Here is a 13439-nt window from a genome sequence, read left to right as displayed (position 1 = left end):
GAGGAGCACTGCCCACTTTGCAGAGCGGCTTTGGAGGCCAGAGGTCATGAAATGAAGTTGCCGGCCGCTGACCCACGGTTGTCGTTTTAGCTCTCGGCTTCCTGACCCTGGGTTCTCGGTCTCCCCCTTTAGTCTCTCTTCCTCCCCGCAGCGCAGCGCCTCCTCCTCCGGGCCGTGCAGCCCAAGGCTGCGGGGAGCAGGGAGCGCGGCGGGAGGAGCGCAGCGGGCGGGGCCGAGCCGCGAGCGGCGGAAGCGCAGATGAGCAGTCCTTGAGCGCCCCCTGGGGGCCGCGAGCTCCGAGCCTGCGGCCGAGGGCGGGGAGGCGCCTCCTGGGCTCTGCGCAGGTCAGAGGCAGGGACCTGGGGGCTCCTAGGGGCCCTGACACAGGCTGGCACGGAGGAGGCATCGCCCGGCTCCCCTCGGGGCTGTAGCTCAGAGCAGCCCTGGTGCCATGACCACCCCTAACCCCTGGCCCAAGTGAGCAGAGTCCTGGGCGTGGGGAGACCTTCCCTTCCGCCCCGTTCCCCTGCGTGTTGACCTCACAGAGCAGGAAAGGGGCCAGCAGGAACATGGGAGGAGGCGTGACAAGGGCAAGGCCCTGGGGTCGGCTCCCCTGCTCCTTGCCCTGTGCCAGCTGACCTGGGCCTCCCTCTGTCTCCGCCACATCCTCCCTGGCCTGTCTCGACCATGGCCTCCATCCCCAGGCACTGGCCCCTGGTCCCCAGGCTCTGGGTGGTGGCAGCCCCTCGCTCAGGGCCACGGAGGGCGAAGGGAGGGCAGCTCCTGCCTCTGCTGCCTCTGGGTGGACTCCCTTTCCCTGTCCCCACGGTGGCAGCTCTGGTTGTCTCTGCACCTGAGTCCCTGTCCCCATCCCCCAGAAGCTTCCTGTGTCCGGGGAAGGGTCCTTCGTCCCTTGCGACTTTCTCCAAGTTACTATGTACGCACTCCCAGCTTCCTTTTCTCACCTGTAGAACTGCAATGGGAATAACAGGCCCTGCGGCCTGGGCCTGGGCTGGCCGAGAGGCGCCACCTGGTGGCAGGAGACCCCCGCGGGGCGGCCGGCCCCGGAGAGCGAGGGATCCTCCCAAGAGCGCTCCCCCAGCCCTGGGGTCTGCGGCTCTCCGGGGGCCATGTCCCCGGCTGGTTCCGCGCCGGGTTCGGCGCCCAGGGACAGAACCCCAGACTCAACGTGTGCATTCCTTCCAATCACAATGACTTTGATGCTTTTGAAAAAACAAAAATTAAATTAAAAATTAAAAGTTAAACAACACATTCTTTAAGTTTTGTTCCGTGGGTTTCTCTTTCTGGGCAAGTGCCTAGCCCGCCCGTGCACACCATCAGAGCAACGCAACCAGACCCCAGCCTCGGCTCAGCCGGGGCCTCTAGGGAAGATGCCTGAAACCAAGCCCTCATTTCTAGTTGATAAAGTACGACTTCTATTTCATGGCATGCACCGATGCTGGTTTGAGAACGGCTCCCACCCTTCCCTCTCTTGGTAGCAGGTAGTGAGTAGCTGTGGCCCTCTGAGAACAGGACAGGGGCTCACACCTCTGAGCCATCTCCTTCCTGCTCCTCAGCACTGGAGAGTGAAAGGGAGTGCACGGGAAAGTTGAAAGCTGCATGCTTAGGGCTGGCTTGGTCGGGGGCACCCAAGGGAGGAGGGACACTTGAGAACTAGGCTCTCAGGACCTGGGTGTCTGTGGCTTCCTGGGGATGCAGGGATGGATGGAGTTGTGCCTGGCCAAAATCTCACCCTGCACTGTCACTCCAGCCCCTGCCCCTCCCCGGGGTGAGAGGCGGCTTTGGCTTCCCACCTGCTCACAGGGCCTTGCCTGCCTGGGGCCCAGCAGGTGCTTCAGCTTAGCTCCATGAGCAGTTTCCCTCCACCTTCACCTGAACACACAGGTGCACCCCGAAACTGCTTCCACGCCCCTCCTCCAGCAGCTTAGGGTCGAGGAACAGAGTCAGACAGTTTTCAATGCATTTGATGGCCTCTGAGGAAGTCCCCTTAGAAGACTGTAGCAGCACCCTGGGATGGGAAGGGATGTTCCAAATGAGGTGAACCTGGGGAGGTGGCCTGAGCCTCTGGGCCTCAGCCTCTCTTTTCTGGCACGCAGCATGGAATGCGTATTTCCTTTTCTCCTGGGCCACTGGGAGACTCTGCCACTGTGAAGGCAAAACGCCTGGCACCAAGTGGGTCTTCTGTGACCGTGGCTCTCGCCGGAGGCTTACAGCTGCGGCCGCTGCTTCCTGGGCCTCTGTCCCTCTGTGAAGGTCTCTGCTGCTTCCCCAGTCATTCAGACAGTGTCTTCTGTCTGGGTCGAGGTCTGGCCACACTGTCCCTGAGCTCTTCTTCTAAGCATCCCAGCAGGGGGCAGAAGTGAACCCACAGAAACCCCCATCCACTCTGGACATTGAGGCTGCCCCTGGGAGCTGGCAGATCCTGAACTCTGTAAGGCCTGTCCTAGGAGTGGAGCTGGCTGGTAGCTCGAGGATATCAAGCCCTCCGGATCCCACCTACACAGGGGTTCCCTGGAAACGCCCATCCCTCCCACTCTGCACCCCAACCTGACCTCCTGAGGCAGTGGCAGCAGGGGCTCTGGGGGTTCGACCCCAGCAGTGAGATGGGCCATGGGGCTCAGGGGCCCTGGGTCGTGTGGGGCTCAGGCCTCAGGACAGATACCCTGGCCCTGGCCTTGGCAACAGCGCCCCTCTTGTTCCCTGTGGCATTGCTCTGCTGCTTGTCTCCTCTTCACAGCCACCATTTATGTAGTGCCGACTGTGTGCAGAGTCTGGGAAGGTGACACAGAGAAGAAGAAGAAGAGGGAGCGGTCCTGCCCCAGGGGCGCAGAGCCGGCTGTGAGGGGCTGCAAAGCATGAGGAGGGGTCCGCGCCTGGTCCAGGGGCCTGTGTCTGTGCTCAGGGGATGTGCTGGACAGGGCACGTGGAACGGTGCCAGAGCTGACTTTTTTCTGGGAATGGGAAGAGTTTGTTATTTAGCTTGTTCCTTTCATCTATTTGCATTGCAGAAGTAATCCTTAAATCCAGCCCTTATCTAATCACTAGAAGAGTTACAGAGACAACCAAAGTGCTCTTTGATCCTTCCCCACATCCCAGTCATCTGGGAGCACCCAGGCAGTCACATGGGAAGGGCTGGGACCAGATCTGAGGGTCCAGCAGGGTGTGTTCCAGGGCAGAGCCCTTGCCAGGGGTGAGCAGTGTCCGGGGACGGAAGGGCGCCAGGGACAGAGCACGGCTGGGCCCTGAGAAGCCTGGGGTCCTCCAGAGGGTTGGGGAGGCCGAGGTGGGCAACATGTAGCTGGCTGACTTCTGAGCAGCCCAGCACCTACCAGGCCCACCCACCCTCGGCCGCTGCCAGGAAAACCCACCCAGGCCCCGCTCAGAGCCACTGTGGAAGTGGGGGCTCCACCAAACCTGAGCCCCCAAAGGTGTTTCTCCAGGATCCCCTGCCAGCCCCACCTCCCACAGCCTGAGCACAGACCCCCGGATACCCTACAGGACCATCCGCTCCCTCACAGCCCCGCCACACTCCCCACAGTCCCGCCACACTCCCCACAGCCCCGCCGCACTCCCCACAGCCCTGTCCCACTCCCCACAGCCTGTCCCACTCCCCACTGCCCTGTCCCACTCCCCACAGCCCTGCCCCACTCCCCACGGCCTGTCCCACTCCCCACAGCCCTGACGCACTCCCCACAGCCCTGACCCACTCCCCACAGCCTGTCCCACTCCCCACAGCCTGTCCCACTCCCCACAACCCTGAGGCACTCCCCACAGCCTGTCCCACTCCCCACAGCCTGTCCCACTCCCCACTGCCCTGTCCCACTCCCCACAGCCCTGCCCCACTCCCCACAGCCTGTCCCACTCTCCACAGCCCTGACGCACTCCCCACAACCCTGTCCCACTCCCCACAGCCCTGTCCCACTCCCCACAGCCCTGTCCCACTCCCCACAACCCTGACGCACTCCCCACAGCCCATGGCATCTGGCTGTATATGGAAGTGAGGAAGCCGCTGTCTCCCCCCATAGAACATTGCTCCCAGTCAGGGCTCAACCCCTGTGGGGCAGGGCTCAGAGGCTCCTGGTTCAGAGACCAGGGCCCTTGTCACTTGCAGCGTGAACAGCAGGGTACTTTGCCCCTGAGTCCCACAGCAGGGGTGGGGACATTGTCATGGTGGGCCCAGGTGACAACACAGGGCCAGCGATTCTTCACCCGGCAGCAAACACGGCGGCAGACGGCAAACATTGCAGCCCTTGGCAAACAAAAAGCACGCAGCAAACAGTGCGGCCAGTACAGAGACCCTCCCCTCCCCGGGGACCAGGCAGTGCAAGGTCATCCCCCGGGATGGCCTGCACCCACCGGGCTGCCTGTGTGACCAGCCACAGAACTCACTCAGCATTGGCACCCACAGCCGGGACAGGCAGGGTGCTGGGCCCGTGGTTTCCTGCATCTGCCGACACCACCCAAGGCTGCCAGGCCATAACATGAAGTCAGCTGTGCCAGGAAATCCTGAGCCTCGCCCACACCTGGCCCCAGGCCGTCCCTGCTTGCCAAGGGCTTGTGGGACCTCGCAGGCCTGCAGGCAGGGGGGTGGGCGCTGGGTTGGGGTCCGAGTGTGCCCCTGCTCCCTGCCCTAGGGCATAGCCGGCAGGTGGGGACAGGGAAAAAGGAAGGAGCGGGATTCCCGCCTGGCTGTGGCTGTCTTACCCCACGGCATCCAGGCTCCAACTCACTTTACCACTCTGCGGGTTCATTTTCATTCTTAAAACCTTCATCTAAAGACCTTTGCTTCCTGTAACCCAGGCCTGGGTTTTCCCAAAAGTCGTGGGGACCTGGCCCGGCACGTGCTGCTCGGTGCAGGGACCTCACAGCCTGTTCTATGGGAGCCGGACAGGAAAGGCTCCACGGGCAAACTCACTCTCCGTGACAATCCGGAGGTTTCTTCTGCAGCCACAAGAAGGAGCTGGGGGAGCTCCTGAGGCCAGGAAGAGAACAGTCCTAATCCCGTCCTTTCCCTCCTCAGCAGTGACCCCACGGTCTGTCGTCCTGCCCCAACCCACCCTTCAAAGAAGGAAGGACACCTGCCTGCCCCTGCTGCCTCACACCCCGAAGCATGGTGAGCCTGGGGGACCCTCAGCACAGTCCTTTTGTAATGAAGAAAAACAAACTATTGTAAAATAGCAGCAAACAAGCTAATGACCAAACAAATCCAAGCTGGGGAAAACACCTGTTCAATACAATGACACAATATGCTCTCCTCAAAACCCAGGAAGCTTTAAAATGAAGAAGACACCAAACCTCACAAAATGGGGCAAACTACAATGATGACCGCATGTGTGAAAAATGGTCAGTGGTAGAATTGAAAGAAATGCAAGGGAAATAAAAGATAAGAGGCCTTTTCCCAGCAAAGTGGCAACGCCACAGCAGCCTCGCAGTCAGCCTGGCGGGATGAGAATGCTGGGCAGTGCTGGTTTGCAGGGAGCGGTCCACTTTTCTGGAAGCAGCCCAGCAAAGTGCCCCAAGAGCCATAAATTATTCCTGTGTTTGCAGCCACAGCCCCGAATGCAGGTCTAGCCACAGAAGCGCTGGAGAGCGGAGGCTGAGAATGGCGCTGATTGAAGAGTTCTCACAGGAAACACAAGGCACAGCCTCCACGTGGCTCGAGGCCGTGAGAACCCTTGATTCAAACCATTGCACGTGGTGAGGAAGACGCGGGTCAGCCGCCCTGGCTGCATGATGATGATGCTGTCAGGGAAAGCGTCGGTGCCTATGTGGGAAAATAGGGGAACGAGAAACAAACCCAAATCACGGTGGCTCTCGGCTCTGCTGGGCCGGAGGCCGTGGCTCATCTTTTCACCATGAACATGGGTCATTTTCATTTTTAAATGTTTCTAAGGAGACCATACAGAACCAAAAATTCTGAATAACCCTGTCTTCGTGTCTTCCATAAGGCAGACTTTTCATTTCTGTCACCTTTCTGGCAGGGCTGGATACAGAGTCTGCGGGCCTGCGATGGAGGCGCCACCGTCTCACCAGGAGTCCACGGCCCTCAGTCTCTGTGCTCCCTGAACCTAAGGTGAGGAAGCCATGCCTTGTGGTTGACGAGGGCTGCTGGGGCACCTGCCATCTCATCTGCATCCTGGAAGGCAGGAAGGAGCACAGAGGAAAACACACGCCTGCTCTGGCCAGCTCAGTGTGCACCTTCCAGAAACAGGTAAACAGGAAATTACCCTGTGAAGCCGCCATTCCAGTCCTAGGTCTATCCCCAAAAGAAATCAAAGCAGAGACTCCAACACTTGCACAGCCCTTGCCACGGCCCGGATGTAGTTAGTGCCTCTGTTCCCAGCAAAACTCTTGTTGAAACGGGACCCCCAGGGTGGCAGCGCAGGGAGATGGGGCCTGAGGGGAGGGAGACGTGCGGGGCGTGGGAGTGACTCCCTGGGGAGTGCCTGGTGCTGGGAGTGATTCTCCTCTTGTGATACGGGGTGAGTTCCCATGGGAATAGATTTGTTCCCATGAGTGGGGCTTGTTCTGAAGCCAACACATCCCTGAGCTTTATCTCTCTTCCCGTGTCTGCTTCCCCTTTGACCTCCTCCAGCAGAAGCAGAAAGGCCATATGCCATTGAACTTCTCAGCTGACAGAACCGTGAGCTTTATGAATTACCCCATCTCAGAGGTTGTTTTATGGCCACACAGAATGAACTCAGACCCCCATGCTCATAGCCGTGCAGTCACAATGGCCCAAAGGTGGAAACAGCCAGCAGGTGAGGGGATGTGAAACGGGGCAGACACACACATCGGGGTCTTACCGAGCCTGGAAAAGGAGTGTGCTCTGACACAAGCAGCAACACACCAACCTTCACACCCTCGTGCCCAGTGAAGCCAGCCACTCACAATAGGACCAATGCGGTGACCCCACAGAGGGAAGGCCCCCAGAGGAGTCAGAGTCAAGAGAAGGATGACCGAATGGTGGTCAGCAGGGCCCGGGAGAGGGGCCGATGGGAGTGAGTGATTAGTCAGGACGGAGCTCCAGTTTTGCCAGATGAAAAGGTGCTGGAGCTACATGGTGGTGACAGCGGCACAGCCATGGGCATGTTCTCACTGCCACGGAACTATGCACTTCCCATGGCGACGATGGGAAATCTCATGTACCCGCATTTGACTACAGAGAGGAAGGAAGGAATGGAGGGGGGAGGGAGGAGGGAGGGAAGGAGGGAGGAGGAAGGGAGAGAGGGAGGGAGGGAGGGAGCAGAGAAGGAAGGAAGGAAGGAAGGAAGGAAGGAAGGAAGGAAGGAAGGAAGGAAGGAAGGGAAGGAGGAAGGGAGGGAAGAGAAGGGGGAAAGTCGAAAGCCGCGAAGGAAGGCGAAAAGCCCTGGGGGGGAGGATAAGGAGGGAGGAGCAGAGAGCTTTTCTCTTCTCTCCTCCTTCCCTTCAAGTCCTTTCCTTTGTTTTTCTCCTTTCTGGGGTTTTTTCGGGGATTTCTCGGGGGAGCTTCCCCTTCTCCACATTCCTTCTTTACCTTGCCTATGAGGTAAAAGAAGGACCAGCCCGTTAGGCCTACGGACTGACTACCCCCAGTCCCTCCAATGCTGCCCACGGCAGGCATGAGGCGGTGGCTGACGGGGAGTGAGTCTGAAGTGACCCTTGTCGGAGCAGCCTCCTTGGTCCTGTGGTTCGGAACCGGTGGAGTCTGTTGGCCATTGGTGTCTCTGGCCGGGGTTCTCAGAGCGGGCCAGTGAGTGGGACAGAGGATGGAGTTTGGAGGGTGGAGGGCTCCTTCTCCGGACCAGAGCGATGGGCTCGGGAGCCATTCTGTGCCTGTCTTTGCTACTGGACTGAGGAGCTGGATGGCACGTTGGGAGCAGTGGGAGCAGCTGAGGAGTTTGGTCCCGGAGGGAAGAGGCTGAACGTGCATGTCTGCAGTCACCATGGAGGGCAGAGCTAGAGGGAGCAGCAGGGTGTCCCAGGGAGAAGACGCCAGGGCTAGAATTAGAGGAACATCAAGGCTGATGCTTAGAGGCATCCAATACACGGGGCCTGCCTGATGGGCTGCTCTCAGGTGGGATTTGGGGGTGGGAGAGGGATCAGTGCCCAAAGGACCACGGGGCCTGTGGCCTGTATTCCCAGTCAGGTGACGACGCCATTCAGAAACCAGATCTCATGGGGTTGCCCGGATGCTGAGTCTCAGGCCAGGTCTGCAGTGAGTGCGGTGCCCCAGGCCTGGAACACTCTGGTGCCATCGGGACCCAATGCTGGTGCACCCAGGGGCTCTGGGTCTGAAACAGAGGTCAGAGGTCATCGACATGTGGAGGAGGCCCCTGGAGTGTGGGAGACAGAAACTCCAGGTGTCAGGCTTGGCGGGAGGCTTTGCAGGACTGAGCAGGTGGGGAGGAAGGGCAGGGATTGTGGCTGCCGGAGAAGAGAGGACACTGGGGGTGGCTCGGCCTGACGAGGCTGCTTGAAGGAGACACCCTTGGAAACTGACAGGGCTGTAGGCACTCCTGGGAGCAGGAGGAGGGTGGCCTGTCCTGGGTAGACCAGGCTCTCTGGGCTGTGTGGCCCCAGCTCCCTGAGCCCAGAGGGAGGTGAGGGTAAGAAGGCCTGGACCAGGCAGGACGCAGTCCCCAGGGCCCCTGCTGGGAAGAGGTCAGAAGCTCCCATGGACCCAGAAGGCAACTGAGGACGGAGCCGCTCTCTGCCTCTTCAGGGAAGACCAAGGAGGCCATGGCAGCAAGGGGACAGGGCAGAGGGGAAGGCCGGCAGGTGGATGTTGGCAGCTGCAGATTCCCATCCAGTATCCTGGAGGAGGAAACCCAGGGCTGCGTCCTAGGAGGCCCAGGCAGCCTGGTCAGCCTGGAGGCTGAGAGCGGGCCCGGGAGATCTGGGGAGGACATCAGTATCCCCACAAAGAGCAGCAGGGCCTCAGACGCCGGCAGCCGCAGCCTTGAGAGCCGCCACAGCAGCCCATTGGTCTGGGGGGTCAAAGGTGGAGGCTGTCAGAGGGGCAGTGCAGGGGCTGCTGGGGTGAAGTCCCCTATAGTGGGAGCACCCATCCTGCTGTGACTCTGCCCTCCTGGACCCCCTGCCGTCCTAGACCCTCCTGGACCCTCTGCCCTCCTGGACCCCCTGCCCTCCTGGACCCCCTGCCCTCCTGGACCCTCTGCCCTCCTGGACCCTCTGCCCTCCTGGACCCCCTGCCGTCCTAGACCCTCTGTCCTCCTGGACCTCCTGCCCTCCTGGACCCTCTGCCCTCCTGGACCCCCTGCCCTCCTGGACCCTCTGCCCTCCTGGACCCCCTGCCCTCCTGGACCCCGTCTGTGGCCCCTGCTCCTCTCCTTCCCTGACACACGACTGGGGCCCCGATCTGTAGCTGGGGTCTGAGCACTTGGGGCCCTGTGGGCCTCTTGGTATCCAGGGACAATCACAGGTTCCCGTGCCCACGCCCAGCCTCTGCTTCCAGAACACACCACAGGGTCCCAGCATCCTGATGACTCCACTGTCCCCGCGATGGTTTTCAGGGATGGAGAAGTTTCCCTGTGCTCCGCAGGAACCCTGCAGCAGGGCTGACGGCCTGTGTACCCCACCACTTGCCCAGGGGCCCCAGACCCTCCCCCATCTCCACCGCCAACCCGGGCCCAGGCCGTGAGCTGCTGTCCCCAGATGGGGCCGCCCCTGGCTGGCCTGGCTCACTCCGTGTCACAGATATTCCCACAGAGACCCCAGCGAGACCTGCAGAACATTACAGCAAAATGAAGGAGAGCCAGAGGAAGAGGCAGATGTGCTGGCCTGTAAACAGTCTGATTTCCAATGTAAACCAGATTCAGGCCACGACATCAGGTAAACATCTGCATCACAGCCCTGGGCCCCACCGCCCGGGAGGCCCCGGGGTCCACACGGCCGACTCTGGGACCCGTCACAGTGACCGCTGAGACATTTCGTAATTAGGCAGAATTGATCCTTGCATTCCTTCCCTAAATCCCACATCTCTGCAATTTCACTTCTTCTCAAAAATGAAAACATTTGGCAATTAGCTGATCCAAGTGAAAAAGGTAGAGAATGTGCTCTCAACTGGAAAATGCCAATTAAGGAAGCAGCTCTGACTTCCCACCCGCCCTGGCTAAGCTGGGAGCTTATCTTCCCGGAGAGGAATCTGCTGGGATAAGGGGGCTTGGGAAACACCGAGGGCAGGGCTGCCTCCTCAGCTTCCTCTGAGAACGGATCAGCCACGGCCTCGCACCAGCGTGGCCTGGGTGCCGCGCGGGGTGGCAGGGGGTGGCAGAGCTGGGCCTGGCTCTGGCACTGGGGTTTGGGGTGGTGGGACCCAGTGGGCCAGCCTCTTGTGGGCAGCACTGAGGGTGGTGACACAGGCAGTGAGCGCTGGTGTCTGTCCCTCCAGCTGGCCGGACTCCCCACTCTGCTCCTGCAGCCCTGGACCTCAGGGCCCATTTTGGGTGCAAGGGGGCTCTTGGCCATTTTGCCAGCAGGGCCCTACCTTGGATCTTGGGAGCTTCTGTCCCTTGCCCTCCCTTGTCCAGGTCAGTGTCTCCCCCCGTGGGAATCCTACGCAGCCCCATCCTCTGGACAGTGTGGGTCGGGTCACTGGCTGTTTCGTGATGGGTGTGTGGGCTCATCCCTCAGTGCTGAGAAGCCGAGGACACTATGGAACTGCTTTTCAGGCTCCGTGTCTGTCACCCCCTCTAGAGACTTGATTGCAGGGAACGTGCTGGGCCGTCCTAGCTGCACCCCCTCTCTGCAGGTGGCTCGGGGGACCCAGGCCTGCTGGCCCCTGTGGTGGTGCAACCCAGAAGCTGGGAATCAGTTTACACTGTTCAGTGGCTGAAGAAACGTCATAGGACAAATTGTACTTGGTTGCGCAAAATACTGATATGAAATTCACATTTTGTACTGAAGGGAACGCCAGATGAGTTGAGCTCACGTTCAGTTTTTATTTCTCATTTCTTCCGCCTCAGTCTCTTCTCATGTGCACAGGGCTGTCACAAGGCCTGCTGGGCACACGCAGCTCATAGAAAAGTGATGGCTTCCTCCTCGCCCCCTCACCTCCCTCCTTCCCCTCTCCCCCTCACTTTGGAGCATGCAGGCTGATTGCGGAGACATCTCCCAGCCAGGATGTGTCAACAGGGAATGTGCTGGGGACAGCAGGAGTTCACAGCCACCCCCGCAGGCGCCTTCCTGGAGCACGTCCACAGGCCATGTGCAGCTGCATCCCCCACGACGGCAGGGACAAGTTCCTTCCACAGGACCCGGGCGGCCCCTAGAACTGCAGCATTTATGTCCTTTGCAGAACGCAAGGGACAGACACATGAACCCTGACCCAGGTTCTTGTGCAGAAATGTTCCCTCTTCAGAATAGAAAGGTAGGAGTCTCAGGGCTCGGTCTCTGCAAAGCAGCCATCGGCCTTTCAGGTGGAAACCAGGGAACCCTCAGAGGCTCCGTCTTCCAAGGAGCTGGGAGACGTGCGTCCGCCTCTTTTTTAAATGCAATGACTATTGCAGTGCATGGAATCAGAGACATGTATCTATGCGTACAAATGAGTCTGTAAACGTGATCAAGGTGTGATTTTTGTATGACAATGCAGTTGGATCAGAAATAAGGGAGTGCTGGCCGGGCGCGGCGGCTCACGCCTGTAATCCCAGCACTTTGCGTGGTCGAGGCAGGCGGATCACTTGAGGTCAAGAGTTCGAGACCAGCCTGGGCAACATGATGAAACCCCATCTCTAATGAAAACACAAAAATTAGCCGGGCGTGGTGGCGGGTGCCTGTAGTTCCAGCTACTTGGGAGGCTCACGTGGGAGGATCACTTGAGCCCAGGAGGCAGAGGCTGCAGTGAGCAGAGATGGTACCACTGAACTCTGGGCAACAGAGCGAGACTCCATCTCAAACAAATAAATAAAGAAAAAAGAAAAAAAAGAAGAAATAGTGGAGTTGCTGTGGTCACTCTGGGAAAAGAGGAGGGACCCCACCCAAATGTGGTTTCTCCGTCAACCCTGATGATGCCCCACACACCAGGAAGAGATGAAAGGGTCTGGTGCTTACCTAGCTCGGCATCCACGAGGTGCAGGTGGTTTCAGGAAAGGAGCTGGCGTGGGGCTGTTATTATGCCTCGGGGATGGGGTGATGGCCTCACATGGGCAGGAGGCTGCAGGGCTTGAGCCTTTCACTGGCACCAAAGGCACCTGCCCTGCTGTGGAGCACATGGGAAGAGGGATGGGTGAGGCATCGAAGTTGTGAGCCATCAAACATCATAAAAACAGAGTCAGGCTCTTTATTTCAGGAAGCAATTTATTTGTGGCTTTCTGTGCAGAGAGCAGGCGGGATTTGAGGTGAGCTTTGTAGAGTGAGGGAGTTCACCAGATTGACAGTGTGGGCTGGATCACCCCTGTGCAAAGCGCAGCCATTTCCATGTTGCCCCTGAGAGAATGTTTTCCTGGGATCTCCAGCGTTGAGATTTAAAAATTATCATGTTCATCGTTTGATGATAAAACGGTAATTTTTAGGAAGGCAGAGGACCTCCCTGCTTTTCCTGGTAAGACCTCGTTCCATTGCCCTAGGTCAGGCATGGATTATTAACTCTCAGGGCTCTGGGGGACCAGCAGCCACAGATGTGGAGCCCTGGGGAACAGCCAGCAGCCTCCTCTGCCTCCAGGGCTTTGTCCTTCTGTGACTTGATGCCCGCAAGAATGGACGCTAATTCTCAATGTCGGCATGAAATCCTGGCTGACACACGCTGCCAGGAGACGTCTCCACAATCAGCCCACCTGCTGGAGAGGCGAAGGAGGGAAGTGAGGGTGCAAGGAGGAAGCCATCCTTTCTCTGAGCTGCGTGTGCCCAGCATGCCTCATGACAACCCTGTGAGGTGAGAGGAGACTGAGGCGTGAGAAACGAGAAGCTTGCCCAAGTCACGCGACTGAAGCACAGAGCCAGGGTCTGGCGCCCTGAGAGGTCCTGGGTGCATTGGATGCTGTGCACGTACATCAGCAGAGAGGCAGGATGCTGTCATCTTCCTTTGGAGCCAGTAACATTTTCTGCTGCCAGCAAGGAAAGAACATTGGATCACGCGCCTCCATGCAGGCAGGGTCCTTCGGTTGCGCTGATCCCGAGCCCAGCCCTCTCGTGGTCTGTGCTGACGCCAGGGCCTCTTGTTGGAAGGCCTCGTGCTCCACGTTTCCCCCACAACGGGGAGGATGCTGAACTCTCTAACTGTAATTCTGGCCTCGGAGCAGCTGTTTTCTGCCTGGTTTCTCACCCCAGCCATGCACAGTGGAGGTGTCAGCAAATCCCTGGAGAGAAAGTCCGGTGGACACAGGGCTCCTTTCTCTGAGGTTCCCTTTCCCTGGGATCACAGTAGCTGTGTCAGGGTCTCCAGGGGGTGCATAGAGTGAGAAGGAGATTTATTATAAGGC

General features: G+C 59.2%; 1 pseudogene; it reads left to right on the top strand.

Annotated features, from left to right (window-relative positions):
* The first annotated feature begins 5623 nt into the window (after positions 1-5623).
* Positions 5624-9974, top strand: LOC115893546 (annotated as a pseudogene).
* The last annotated feature ends 3465 nt before the right edge of the window (positions 9975-13439 follow it).

Source organism: Rhinopithecus roxellana, chromosome 15, assembly GCF_007565055.1.
Source record: "Rhinopithecus roxellana isolate Shanxi Qingling chromosome 15, ASM756505v1, whole genome shotgun sequence".
Classification (NCBI taxonomy): domain Eukaryota; kingdom Metazoa; phylum Chordata; class Mammalia; order Primates; family Cercopithecidae; genus Rhinopithecus; species Rhinopithecus roxellana.
The sequence above is the reverse complement of the archived record's forward strand: the minus strand, read 5'-3'. Positions and strand labels throughout refer to the sequence as shown.